The 12,723-nt window shown below is 59.0% G+C and overlaps 1 non-coding gene across 1 annotated transcript; it reads left to right on the top strand.

The window, feature by feature from the left end:
- The first annotated feature begins 12,224 nt into the window (after positions 1-12,224).
- On the top strand, positions 12,225-12,343 carry LOC131867242 (5S ribosomal RNA). Its single transcript, XR_009365801.1, has one exon. It is a non-coding gene; the product is annotated as a 5S ribosomal RNA (ribosomal RNA).
- Positions 12,344-12,723: the final 380 nt, after the last annotated feature.

Raw genomic sequence — 12,723 nt, 5'->3', positions numbered from 1 at the left:
GAGATATATATCCAATTGCAACGAAGGAACGTGCCAAAGATCGAGAACAATGGCAGAAATGCTAGTAACGTGCACTTCGGGACCAACGCATCACCGGAAGACAACCGCCAAACATCGAAAGAGTCGCGATGCTCCGCAACCTACGTGCAAAGCGGTCGCACACCGGGTAAGGGAGTGAGAGCCCCAAACATAGCTGGGCGAGGCGCTCACTCCGCTCTTTAATATCTCGTTAATACCGCCAAGGAAATGGCACAAGCACACACACACAAGCATCCTCGGAAGAGGACAGTTCGAGTGACAGGTCAAATCCAAGAGTTCCGAAGACTACCTCCAGGAACAATCGGGAACAAGACCGATTACAAGTCGTCGAGTCTGTTACTGGGCGAACACGAGATGCGCACAGGAAATCGATCAGCCCTCACAATGGCCCAAGGCCAGAGATCGGACTGCTACGATTTACCCCAACAATCATCGTGCCACTCTTCGCAGAGAGGTGATAGACGCCAACGAGCCCGCGCATAGCAATCGAGGTGTAAAAAGGGCGTTGAAGGCAGGAAGCCTGGACGAAAGAGGCTACGAGGTCACCTCGAAGCGGTCTAAGAATCGGGCGCACTTGGGGCGACTACCAGTGCCAACCCCTTATCCCGCGGTGCGTCCGACACACAGAAATTTCCAAGGCGGCCAAGGAGCCTCCCCGCATAGCAATCGGGGTGTGAGGTTACGGATGCAGCATTGATAGCAATCGAGGTGGGAGGCGAAGGATGCAGAAGTGAGAGCCGAGGGATGTAGCAGAGATAGCAATCGGGGTGTGTGATGCAGAAGAGATAGCAATCGAGGTGTGCGGTGGGAAGGGCCCAGCAGCCAGAATGCATGAAGCGACGGATGAAGCAGTGATGACAACCGGGCTGTGAGGAGAGGAGGGATGCAGCCAAGAAAGCAATCAGGGCTCGAGGCAAGGGATGCATCAAGGATAGCAATCATGTTGTGAGGCGAGATTCCAAAGGCTAAACGTGAGAGGCTGCAGGGTCGACTCAGAGAGGTCTATGCATGTGAGAGGCTGAAAGCAAGGTCAACTCGGAGCGGTCTATGCATCGGGCGCGCTTGGGGCGACTACCAGTGCCAACCCCTTATCCCGCGACGCGTCCGACAAAGAGAACGTTCCAAGGCGGCAGAGGAGGTTACCAGCCGAAGGATGCAGTAGCAATAACAGGTATAGTTCCGCGGCGGCCGAGAAGACTCACCGCATAGGAATCGGGATGCGAGGCGAGGGATGCGGCGGGAAGGCCCCGACGGCTAAACGGAAGAGGCTGCAGGGCCGCCTCGGAATGGTCCAAGCATCGGACGCGATTGGGACGACTACCAGTGCCAACCCCTTATCCCGCGATGCGTCCGATACACAGATAGTTCCAAGGCGGCCGAGGAGCCTCACCGCATATCAATCGGGGTGCGAGGCGAGGGATGGGGCGGGAAGGCCCCAACGGCTAGACGGAAGAGGCTTCAGGGCCACCTCGGAATGCTCCAAGCATCGGACGCGCTTGGGGCGACTACCAGTGCCAACCCCTTATCCCGCGATGCGTCCGATACACAGATGGTTCCAAGGCGGCCGAGGAGCCTCACCGCATAGCAATCGGGGGTGCGAGGCGAGGGATGGGGCGGGAAGGCCCCAACGGCTAGACGGAAGAGGCTTCAGGGCCGCCTCGGAATGGTCCAAGCATCGGACGCGCTTGGGGCGACTACCAGTGACAACCCCTCATCCCGCGATGCGTCCGATACGAAGATGGTTCCAAGGCGGCCGAGGAGCCTCACCGCATAGCAATCGGGGTGCGAGGTGGGGGATGCGGCGAGATGGCCCCAACGGCTAGACGGAAGAGGCCACAGGGCCGCGTCGGAATAGTCCAAGCATCGGACGCGCTTGGGGCGACTACCAGTGACAACCCCTTATCCCGCGATGCGTCCGATACGAAGATAGTTCCAAGGCGGCCGAGGAGCCTCACCGCATAGCAATCCGGGTGCGAGGTGGGGGATGCGGCGAGATGGCCCCAACGGCTAGACGGAAGAGGCTGCAGGGCCGCCTCGGAATAGTCCAAGCATCGGACGCGCTTGGGGCGACTACCAGTGACAACCCCTTATCCCGCGATGCTTCCGATACGAAGACAGTTCCAAGGCGGCCGAGGAGCCTCACCGCATAGCAATGGGGGTGCGAGGTGAGGGATGCGGCGAGATGGCCCCAACGGCTAGACGGAAGAGGCCACAGGGCCGCCTCGGAATAGTCCAAGCATCGGACGCGCTTGGGGCGACTACCAGTGACAACCCCTTATCCCGCGATGCATCCGATACGAAGATAGTTCCCAGGCGGCCGAGGAGCCTCACCGCATAGCAATCGGGGTGCGAGGCGAGGGATGCGGCGAGATGGCCCCAAAGGGTAGACGGAAGAGGCTGCGGGGCCGCCTCGGAATAGTCCAAGCATCGAACGCGCTTGGGGCGACTACCACTGCCAACCCCTTATCCCGCGATGCGTCCGATACACAGATAGTTCCGAGGCGGCCGAGGAGCTGGGGGATGCGGCGAGATGGCCCCAACGGCTAGACGGAAGAGGCTGCAGGGCCGCCTCGGAATAGTCCAAGCATCGGACGCGCTTGGGGCGACTACCAGTGACAACCCCTTATCCCGCGATGCGTCCGATACACAGATAGTTCCGAGGCGGCCAAGGAGCCTCACCGCATAGCAATCGTGGTGCGAGGTGGGGGATGCAGCGAGATGGCCCCAACGGCTAGACGGAAGAGGCTGCAGGGCCGCCTCGGAATGGTCCAAGCATCGGACGCGCTTGGGGCGACTACCACTGCCAACCCCTTATCCCGCGATGCGTCCGATACACAGATAGTTCCAAGGCGGCCGAGGAGCCTCACCGAATAGCAATCGGGGTGCGAGGCGAGGGATGCGGCGAGAAAGCCCCAACGGCTAGAGGGAAGAGGCTTCAGGTCCGCCTCGGAATGGTCCAAGCATCGGACGCGCTTGGGGCGACTACCAGTGACAACCCCTTATCCCGCGACGCGTCCGATACACAGATAGTTCCAAGGCGGCCGAGGAGCCTCACCGCATAGCAATCGGGGTGCGAGGCGAGGGATGCGGCGAGAAGGACCCAACGGCTAGACGGAAGAGGCTTCAGGGCCGCCTCGGAATGGTCCAAGCATCGGACGCGCTTGGGGCGACTACCAGTGACAACCCCTTATCCCGCGACGCGTCCGATACACAGATAGTTCCAAGGCGGCCGAGGAGCCTCACCGCATAGCAATCGGGGTGCGAGGCGAGGGATGCGGCGAGAAGGACCCAACGGCTAGACGGAAGAGGCTTCAGGTCCGCCTCGGAATGGTCCAAGCATCGGACGCGCTTGGGGCGACTACCAGTGACAACCCCTTATCCCGCGACGCGTCCGATACACAGATAGTTCCAAGGCGGCCGAGGAGCCTCACCGCATAGCAATCGGGGTGCGAGGCGAGGGATGCGGCGAGAAGGACCCAACGGCTAGACGGAAGAGGCTTCAGGGCCGCCTCGGAATGGTCCAAGCATCGGACGCGCTTGGGGCGACTACCAGTGACAACCCCTTATCCCGCGAGGCGTCCGATACACAGATAGTTCCAAGGCGGCCGAGGAGCCTCACCGCATAGCAATCGGGGTGCGAGGCGAGGGATGCGGCGAGAAGGACCCAACGGCTAGACGGAAGAGGCTTCAGGGCCGCCTCGGAATGGTCCAAGCATCGGACGCGCTTGGGGCGACTACCAGTGACAACCCCTTATCCCGCGACGCGTCCGATACACAGATAGTTCCAAGGCGGCCGAGGAGCCTCACCGCATAGCAATCGGGGTGCGAGGCGAGGGATGCGGCAAGAAGGACCCAACGGCTAGACGGAAGAGGCTTCAGGGCCGCCTCGGAATGGTCCAAGCATCGGACGCGCTTGGGGCGACTACCAGTGACAACCCCTTATCCCGCGACGCGTCCGATACACAGATAGTTCCAAGGCGGCCGAGGAGCCTCACCGCATAGCAATCGGGGTGCGAGGCGAGGGATGCGGCGAGAAGGACCCAACGGCTAGACGGAAGAGGCTTCAGGTCCGCCTCAGAATGGTCCAAGCATCGGACGCGCTTGGGGCGACTACCAGTGACAACCCCTTATCCCGCGACGCGTCCGATACACAGATAGTTCCAAGGCGGCCGAGGAGCCTCACCGCATAGCAATCGGGGTGCGAGGCGAGGGATGCGGCGAGAAGGACCCAACGGCTAGACGGAAGAGGCTTCAGGGCCGCCTCGGAATGGTCCAAGCATCGGACGCGCTTGGGGCGACTACCAGTGACAACCCCTTATCCCGCGACGCGTCCGATACACAGATAGTTCCAAGGCGGCCGAGGAGCCTCACCGCATAGCAATCGGGGTGCGAGGCGAGGGATGCGGCGAGAAGGACCCAACGGCTAGACGGAAGAGGCTTCAGGGCCGCCTCGGAATGGTCCAAGCATCGGACGCGCTTGGGGCGACTACCAGTGACAACCCCTTATCCCGCGATGCGTCCGATACACAGATAGTTCCAAGGCGGCCGAGGAGCCTCACCGCATAGCAATCGGGGTGCGAGGCGAGGGATGCGGCGAGAAGGACCCAACGGCTAGACGGAAGAGGCTTCAGGGCCGCCTCGGAATGGTCCAAGCATCGGACGCGCTTGGGGCGACTACCAGTGACAACCCCTTATCCCGCGACGCGTCCGATACACAGATAGTTCCAAGGCGGCCGAGGAGCCTCACCGCATAGCAATCGGGGTGCGAGGCGAGGGATGCGGCGAGAAGGACCCAACGGCTAGACGGAAGAGGCTTCAGGGCCGCCTCGGAATGGTCCAAGCATCGGACGCGCTTGGGGCGACTACCAGTGACAACCCCTTATCCCGCGACGCGTCCGATACACAGATAGTTCCAAGGCGGCCGAGGAGCCTCACCGCATAGCAATCGGGGTGCGAGGCGAGGGATGCGGCGAGAAGGACCCAACGGCTAGACGGAAGAGGCTTCAGGGCCGCCTCGGAATGGTCCAAGCATCGGACGCGCTTGGGGCGACTACCAGTGACAACCCCTTATCCCGCGACGCGTCCGATACACAGATAGTTCCAAGGCGGCCGAGGAGCCTCACCGCATAGCAATCGGGGTGCGAGGCGAGGGATGCGGCGAGAAGGACCCAACGGCTAGACGGAAGAGGCTTCAGGGCCGCCTGGGAATGGTCCATGCATCGCACGCGCTTGGGGCGACTACCAGTGACAACCCCTTATCCCGCGACGCGTCCGATACACAGATAGTTCCAAGGCGGCCGAGGAGCCTCACCGCATAGCAATCGGGGTGCGAGGCGAGGGATGCGGCGAGAAGGACCCAACGGCTAGACGGAAGAGGCTTCAGGGCCGCCTCGGAATGGTCCAAGCATCGGACGCGCTTGGGGCGACTACCAGTGACAACCCCTTATCCCGCGACGCGTCCGATACACAGATAGTTCCAAGGCGGCCGAGGAGCCTCACCGCATAGCAATCGGGGTGCGAGTCGAGGGATGCGGCGAGAAGGACCCAACGGCTAGACGGAAGAGGCTTCAGGGCCGCCTCGGAATGGTCCAAGCATCGGACGCGCTTGGGGCGACTACCAGTGACAACCCCTTATCCCGCGATGCGTCTGATACACAGATAGTTCCAAGGCGGCCGAGGAGCCTCACCGCATAGCAATCGGGGTGCGAGGCAAGGGATGCGGCGAGAAGGACCCAACGGCTAGACGGAAGAGGCTTCAGGGCCGCCTCGGAATGGTCCAAGCATCGGACGCGCTTGGGGCGACTACCGTTGCCAACCCCTTATCCCGCGATGCGTCTGATACACAGATAGTTCCGAGGCGGCCGAGGAGCCTCACCGCATAGCAATCGGGTTGCGAGGCAGATTATTGGGAAGGGAACCCCCTGGGATGCGGCTCAAGCAGTGCCCAAAGGGACTGGAATGCGGAATCACATCGAGAGACCCAAATGCTATACGAGGGCTCAAATCGAATTATCGATTTGGCCACGACATGGACGCATCGGAACGACTACCTTTGCCGAACCACTCGCAATTGCATCCATACCGAAACCAATAGACATTTCCGTTAGAGCCCTCGCATAGCATTCGGGAATCTCGCATGCCCCTCTAAATCGACCAATGCTGGCGCTCAACGAAAATCCGAGCGCTACCACCGTTCGAGCGCCAGCATTGGTCGAGTTAGAGGGGCACGGGGGAGAATGCTCCAGTCAACACCTCCCCTATATAAGTTATTTGTCCGATTCTCGCACAACCGTAGTCTGCCTCGTCGAATCAAACAACGGTCCCAGATTCCGACTTCCGTTCCGTAGAGACCCAAAAGCTAGATGGAGGCTCGCAAGAAAGAGAGTCGGCGCATAGCAATCGGGTTTCTCGAACGTTTAGGGACCGAGCTCACTTGCGGATAGGGCAAAATCCGCCAAGCAACCCAAAAGCTAGACGGGGGCTCGAATCGAATCGCCTAGGCGGCCACAACAACGACGTGTTGGATCGACTACCAGTGCCAAACCATTCAGCAAGACTAGTCTGTGTCGAGGCCGGATAGAGATTCTCAGAGAGCGCCCGTATAGCATTTAGGAGACCTGCCGCGTCCCTCACACTCGACAAATGGTGGTGCACGTTTATAAATCCGAGCGATCCCAACCCTTTCAAGCACCAACATCGGTCGAGATAGAGGGGCACGGAGGGGGCTGCGTGAGACAACACAGTCCCCTATATAAGTTATTTGTCCGATTCTCACACATCCGAAGAATGGTCATCAAATCGGACAACAGCCCAAACTTCCGACTTCCGTCCCAGAAAGCCCAAGAGCTATCTAAAACGTTCATGGCCGGAACTCGATCGCGGCTATACCAGTCCGCCAAGCAACCCAAAAGCTAGACTGGAGCTCTAGTCGAATCACCTCTGTGGCCATTGCAAGGACGTGTTGGAGCGACTACCATTGCCGAACCATTCCGCAGGTCGAGTCCATACCAAGGCCGCATAGAGATTCACGATGAGCTCCTGCATAGCAATCAGGAGACTTGCCGTGTCCATCACAATCGATAAATCCTGGTGCAAGATTTTTGCATCCGAGCGCTCCAACCAGTCGAGCACCAGCATCAATCGACATAAACGGGCACGGGGGGAGGATGCTCGAGAACACTACCTCCCCTATATAAGTTATTTGTCCGATTCTCAAGCAGCCGAAGTCTGGTCATCGAATCGGGTCAAAGACCACAACTTCCGACTTTACCCACAATGCAAGTCATCGAATCGAACATCGGCCCCCGAGTCGGACTCCATGCGTATGTCAGGTCATCGGACCCAAATTCCGCCTTCCTGCGCATGGCGGGCCATCAATATCAACTCGGTCATCGGACCCAAACTCCGCCTTTCTGCGCATGGCACGCCTTCAAATCGGTCATCGGACCCAAATTCCGCCTTCCTGTGCATGGCGGGCCATCAACATCAACTCGGTCATCGGACCCAAATTCCGCCTTTCTGCGCATGGCACGCCATCAACTCGGTCATCGGACCCAAATTCCGCCTTCCTGCGCATGGCAGGTCATCGGACACAAATTCAGACCTCGCCAATATGCCTACGTATCGAATCGGTCATCGGACCCAACTTCCGACTTCATCCATACTGTAGGGTCTTTGAGGTTGGCGCGGTGCGCTCAACCCGGGGAGTCGACCCATCGAAGCATACACCTCCCCTATATAAGCTATTTGTCCGATTCCCACACCTGTGTAGTTTGCACCTCTGACCAGGACATCGACCCCAACTTCCGAACTCGCCTGCAACGACCGAACCAGCGCCTTGGTGCGCACCAAAAGTGCGCACTTTTGGAGGGCACTTTTGTGCGCTCCAAAGGTGCGCACTTTTGGAGGGCACTTTTGTGCGCTCCAAAGGTGCGCACTTTTGGAGGGCACTTTTTGGAGGGCACTTTTGTGCGCTCCAAAGGTGCGCACTTTTGGAGGGCACTTTTTGGAGGGCACTTTTCTGCGCTCCAAAGGTGCGCACTTTTGGAGGGCACTTTTTGGAGGGCACTTTTCTGCGCTCCAAAGGTGCGCACTTTTGGAGGGCACTTTTTGGAGGGCACTTTTCTGCGCTCCAAAGGTGCGCACTTTTGGAGGGCACTTTTTGGAGGGCACTTTTCTGCGCTCCAAAGGTGCGCACTTTTGGAGGGCACTTTTGTGCACTCCAAAGGTGCACACTTTTGGAGGGCACTTTTTGGAGGGCACTTTTCTGCACTCCAAAGGTGCGCACTTTTGGAGGGCACTTTTTGGAGGGCACTTTTGTGCGCTCCAAAGGTGCGCACTTTTGGAGGGCACTTTTTGGAGGGCACTTTTGTGCGCTCCAAAGGTGCGCACTTTTGGAGGGCACTTTTGTGCACTCCAAAGGTGCGCACTTTTGGAGGGCACTTTTCCTGCGCTCCAAAGGTGCACACCTAGGTGAGCACCTTCGACCACACCTTGTAGCACACCAAACTCTGACTTTCGACTTCATCCGCAATGCAGGGTCTTTGAGGTTGGCGCAATGCGCACAACCAGGGGAGTCGACCCATCAAACCCAACACCTCCCCTATATAAGCTATTTGTCTGATTCTCATACATGCGTAGCCTGCAGGAGCAATTAGGACATCGACCCCAACTTTCGGCTTCTAAACGAAAACAAGGTCTTTGAGGTTGGTGTAATGCGAACAACTAGGGGAGTCAACCCATCAAACCCAACACCTCCCCTATATAAGCTATTTGTCTGATTCTCATACATGTGTAGTCTACAGGAGCAATTAGGACATCGACCCCAACTTTTGACTTCTTAACGAAAACAAGGTCTTTGAGGTTGACGTAATGCGCACAACCAGGGGAGTCGACCCATCAAACCCAACACCTCCCCTATATAAGCTATTTGTCCGATTCTCATACATGTGTAGCCTACAGGAGCCATTAGGACATTGACCCCAACTTTTGACTTCTTAACGAAAACAAGGTCTTTGAGGTTGGCGTAATGCGCACAACCAAGGGAGTTGACCCATCAAACCCAACACCTCCCCTATATAAGCTATTTGTCTGATTCTCATACATGTGTAGCCTGCAACAACGATTAGGACATCCACCCCAACTTCTGAATTCGTCTGCGTTGACCGCACCAAAGGTGCACGCCTTGGTGCTCACCAAAATCCGACTTCCGACTTCTTCTGCTATGCGGGGTCTTTGAGGTTGGCGCAGTGCGCACAACCAGGGGAGTCAACCCACCGAATGCAACACCTCCCCTATATAAGCTATTTGTCTGATTCTCATACATGCGTAGACTGCAGCAATGATTAGGACATCCACCCCAACTTTTGACTTCTTAAACAAGACAGGGTCTTTGAAGTTGGTGCAGTGCACACAACCAGGGGAGTCGACCCATCAAACGCAACACCTCCCCTATATAAAGCTATTTGTCCGATTCTCATACGTGTAGTCTGCAGCAGCGATTAGGACATCGACCCCAACTTCCGAATTCGTTTGCATTGACCGCACCAAAGGTGCACGCCTTGGTGTGCACCTTGGAGTGCACTTTGGTGCTCACCTCGGTGCACACTTTGGTGTGCACCTCGGTGTGCACCAAAGGTGCGCACCTTGGAGCGCACCAAAGGTGTACACTTTGGAGCGCACCACATAGGGTCTTTGAGAGGTTGGCGCAGTGCGCACACCAAGGTGGGTGTTGAGGTGCGTGCCGAGGTGGGTGGGTGCTAGGGTGCGCTCCATGGTGGGTGCCAGGGTGGGTGCGTGCTAGGGTGGATTCCAAAGAGGGTCATAGGGTGGGTGCCAAGGTGGGTTGGTGATATAGTGGGTTCAAAGGTGGGTACTAGGGTGGGTTCCAAGGTGGGTCACAAGTTGGGTGCCAGGATGCGTGGGTGTTAGGTTGGGTGCCAAGGTGGGCTCCTGCGTGGGTGGGTGCTAGGGTGGGTTTCAAGGTGGACGCGAGGGCGGGTGCCAAGGTGGGTAACAAGTTGGGTGTTAGGATGGGTGAGTGCTAGAGTGGGTGCCAAGGTGGGTGGGTGCTAAGGTGGATGCCAAGGTGGTTCACAGGGTGGGTGGGTTCTAGGGTGAGTTCCAAGGTGGGTCACAGGTTTAGTGCTAGGGTGCGTGTCAAGGCGGGTGTCGAGGTGCCTGGGTGCTAGGGTGTGGATGCCAATGTGGGTCATAGGGTGGGTACTAGGGTGGGCTGCAATGTGGGTGCCAAGGTGGGTAACATGCTCGGTTGGTTCTAAATTGGGTGTCAGGGTGGGTGTGCACCCACCTTGCCCGAGGTGGGTGCCAAGGTGCCAGTGTGGGTGGGTGCTAAGGTGGATGCCAAGGTGGGTGAGAAGGTGGGTGATAGGTTGAGTGGTAGGATGGGTGGGTGCCAAGATGGGTCACAGGGTGGGTGCAAGGGTGGGTAGGTGCTAGGGTTGGTGTCAGGGTGGGTGGGTGCTAGGTTGGGTTCCAAGGTGGGTGCGAGGGTGAGTGTCAAGGTGGGTCACAGGTTAGGTGCTAGGATGGGTGAGTGCTAGGGTGCAAAGGTGCCAGGGTGGGTGCTAGGATGGGTCGATGCTAGGGTGAGTGGCAAGGTGGGTCCACAAGTGTCAAGGTGGGTGCCGAGGTGGGTGCCAACTTGGGTTCCAAGGTGGGTGCCAAGTGGGCGACTGCTATGGTGGATGCCAAGGTGGGTCACGGGGTGGGTGCCAAGTTGCTAGGTTGTGTTCCAAGGTGGGTGCCAACGTGGCTGCTAGGGTGCGTGGGTTAAAGGGTGTGTCACAACGTGGGTGCCAGGATGGGTGCGCACCCACACTGGCCAAGACGGGTGCAAGGTTGGGTTCCAAGCCCGGTCACAGGCTGGGTGCTAGGATGGGTGGGTGCCAAGGTGGGCACCAGGGTGGGTGCACCCACCCTGGCCAAGGTGGGTCACGGGGTGGGTCCTAGGGTGGGTAACAGGGTGGGTACTAAGGTGCGTGCCAAGGTGGGTCATGGGGTGGGTGCCAAGGTGGGCACCAGGGTGGGTGTGCACCAACCCTAGCCAGGGTAGGTCACGGGGTGGTTGTCGGGGTGGGCGTCAAGGAGCCAAGGTGGGTGGCAAGTAGCCAAGTTGCGTGCCAAGGTGGGTGTCGGGGTGGGTGCCAAGGATCCAAGGTGGGTGCCAAGGAACCAAGGTGGGTGTCTGGGTGGGTGCCGAGGTGGGAGCCAGGGTGGGTCCCAAGGTGAGTGCAAAGGTGGGTGCCAGGGTCAAGGTGAGTGCCAATGTGGGTTCCAAGGTGCCAGGGTCAGGGTGAGTGCCAATGTGGGTTCAAAGGTGCTAAGTTGGGTGCGAGGTTGGGTGCGAGGGTGGGTGGGTGCCAAGGTGTGCTAGGTGGAAGCCCGGGTGGGTCGGCATCCCATGGGTGTCGAGTTGGGTGCCTGATGGGTGCTTCTTGTCAAGTTTTAGTCGTCGGGACTCATTTCGAGCCTTAGAGGTCGTTTCTTGTCCGGTTGCCCTGTCTTCGACCTGGGAACCCAATTTTGGTCCTCGGGTCCCATTTTTTTTTGTCTCGCATCCCACTTTTGGCCTGTGGCCTTTTCGGGGTCGATTCTCGTTTTGGGCATCAGAGCATGTTTCTTCTCCTAAAACCCAATATTTGTTTATTAAGTCTCGGAACACATTTTTGTTCTCGTGGACCCATCATGGGTCTTGGAACGCATTTGTGGTCCTTGGGTCCCATTTTGCATCCCGAAACTTGTGTTTTGGTGCTTGATCCCTATTTTGGGTGCCCACCTTGCACCAAGTGCGCACCCGGGGCAAACCGAGCGCCTTGGTGCACCGGGGCAAGATCGAGCGTGCACCCGAGGCGCCCCGAACATGCACCAAGGTGCACTCGGCCCACATGTGAGCGCAGGTCGTTGCGCCCGAGGTGGTGTGTGGGCACCGCGTTGCAGACGGGACACTGCACGCACACGACGCCCCGTCCAGGTGCACGCACGTAGGCCGGGCCGGGTGCACACCCGACGCCCTAGCAAGGTGCGCGCACCCGGGCAGGGCTCACACTTGGCGAACGGGGCGCACTTCGCGAGGGAGGGTGTGCACCTCGACGGGGGTGGGTGGCCGGGGTGGATTCGCACGTGGGTCGCGGTTTGCTAAGTACACACTGCGACAAGCTCATAACGGGTGCGATCATACCAGCGTTAGTGCACCGGATCCCATCAGAACTCCGCAGTTAAGCGCGCTTGGGCCGGAGTAGTACTGGGATGGGTGACCTCCCGGGAAGTCCCGGTGTTGCACCCTTTCTTAGTTTTTCGCCGGGCGTCGCAATGCTATTTGAATAAACCTTTTGCCCGTTTGCGTTCTCGTCGGGGCCGGGCCGGGCCGGGGTGCGCTGCCCGCACTACCGCGCGCGCGGGGGCGACACCGAGCGCGCACCCGAGGCGCCCCGAGCACACAGGCCACGGTGCAACCCGGGCGTTGTGCGCGCACCCCGGTGCGCCCGAGGTGCTGCGCGCGCACCCAGGTGAAATCGGTGTGCACCTCGGCCAGTGCGCGCTCGGTCGAGTCGCGCACGTTGGCCAAGGTGCACGGTGATGTTTCTTACTCTAAGGTTCCGCACCAGACGCCCGGGACAGGTGAGCGAAGCTGGGCGGGGCCGGGTGCGCGGCCGGGGCAGGTGC

The sequence above is a fragment of the Cryptomeria japonica genome, unplaced genomic scaffold (assembly GCF_030272615.1).
Source record: "Cryptomeria japonica unplaced genomic scaffold, Sugi_1.0 HiC_scaffold_166, whole genome shotgun sequence".
Lineage (NCBI taxonomy): Eukaryota > Viridiplantae > Streptophyta > Pinopsida > Cupressales > Cupressaceae > Cryptomeria > Cryptomeria japonica.
Note: the sequence above shows the minus strand (reverse complement) of the source record. Positions and strands in the feature narration are given on the sequence as shown.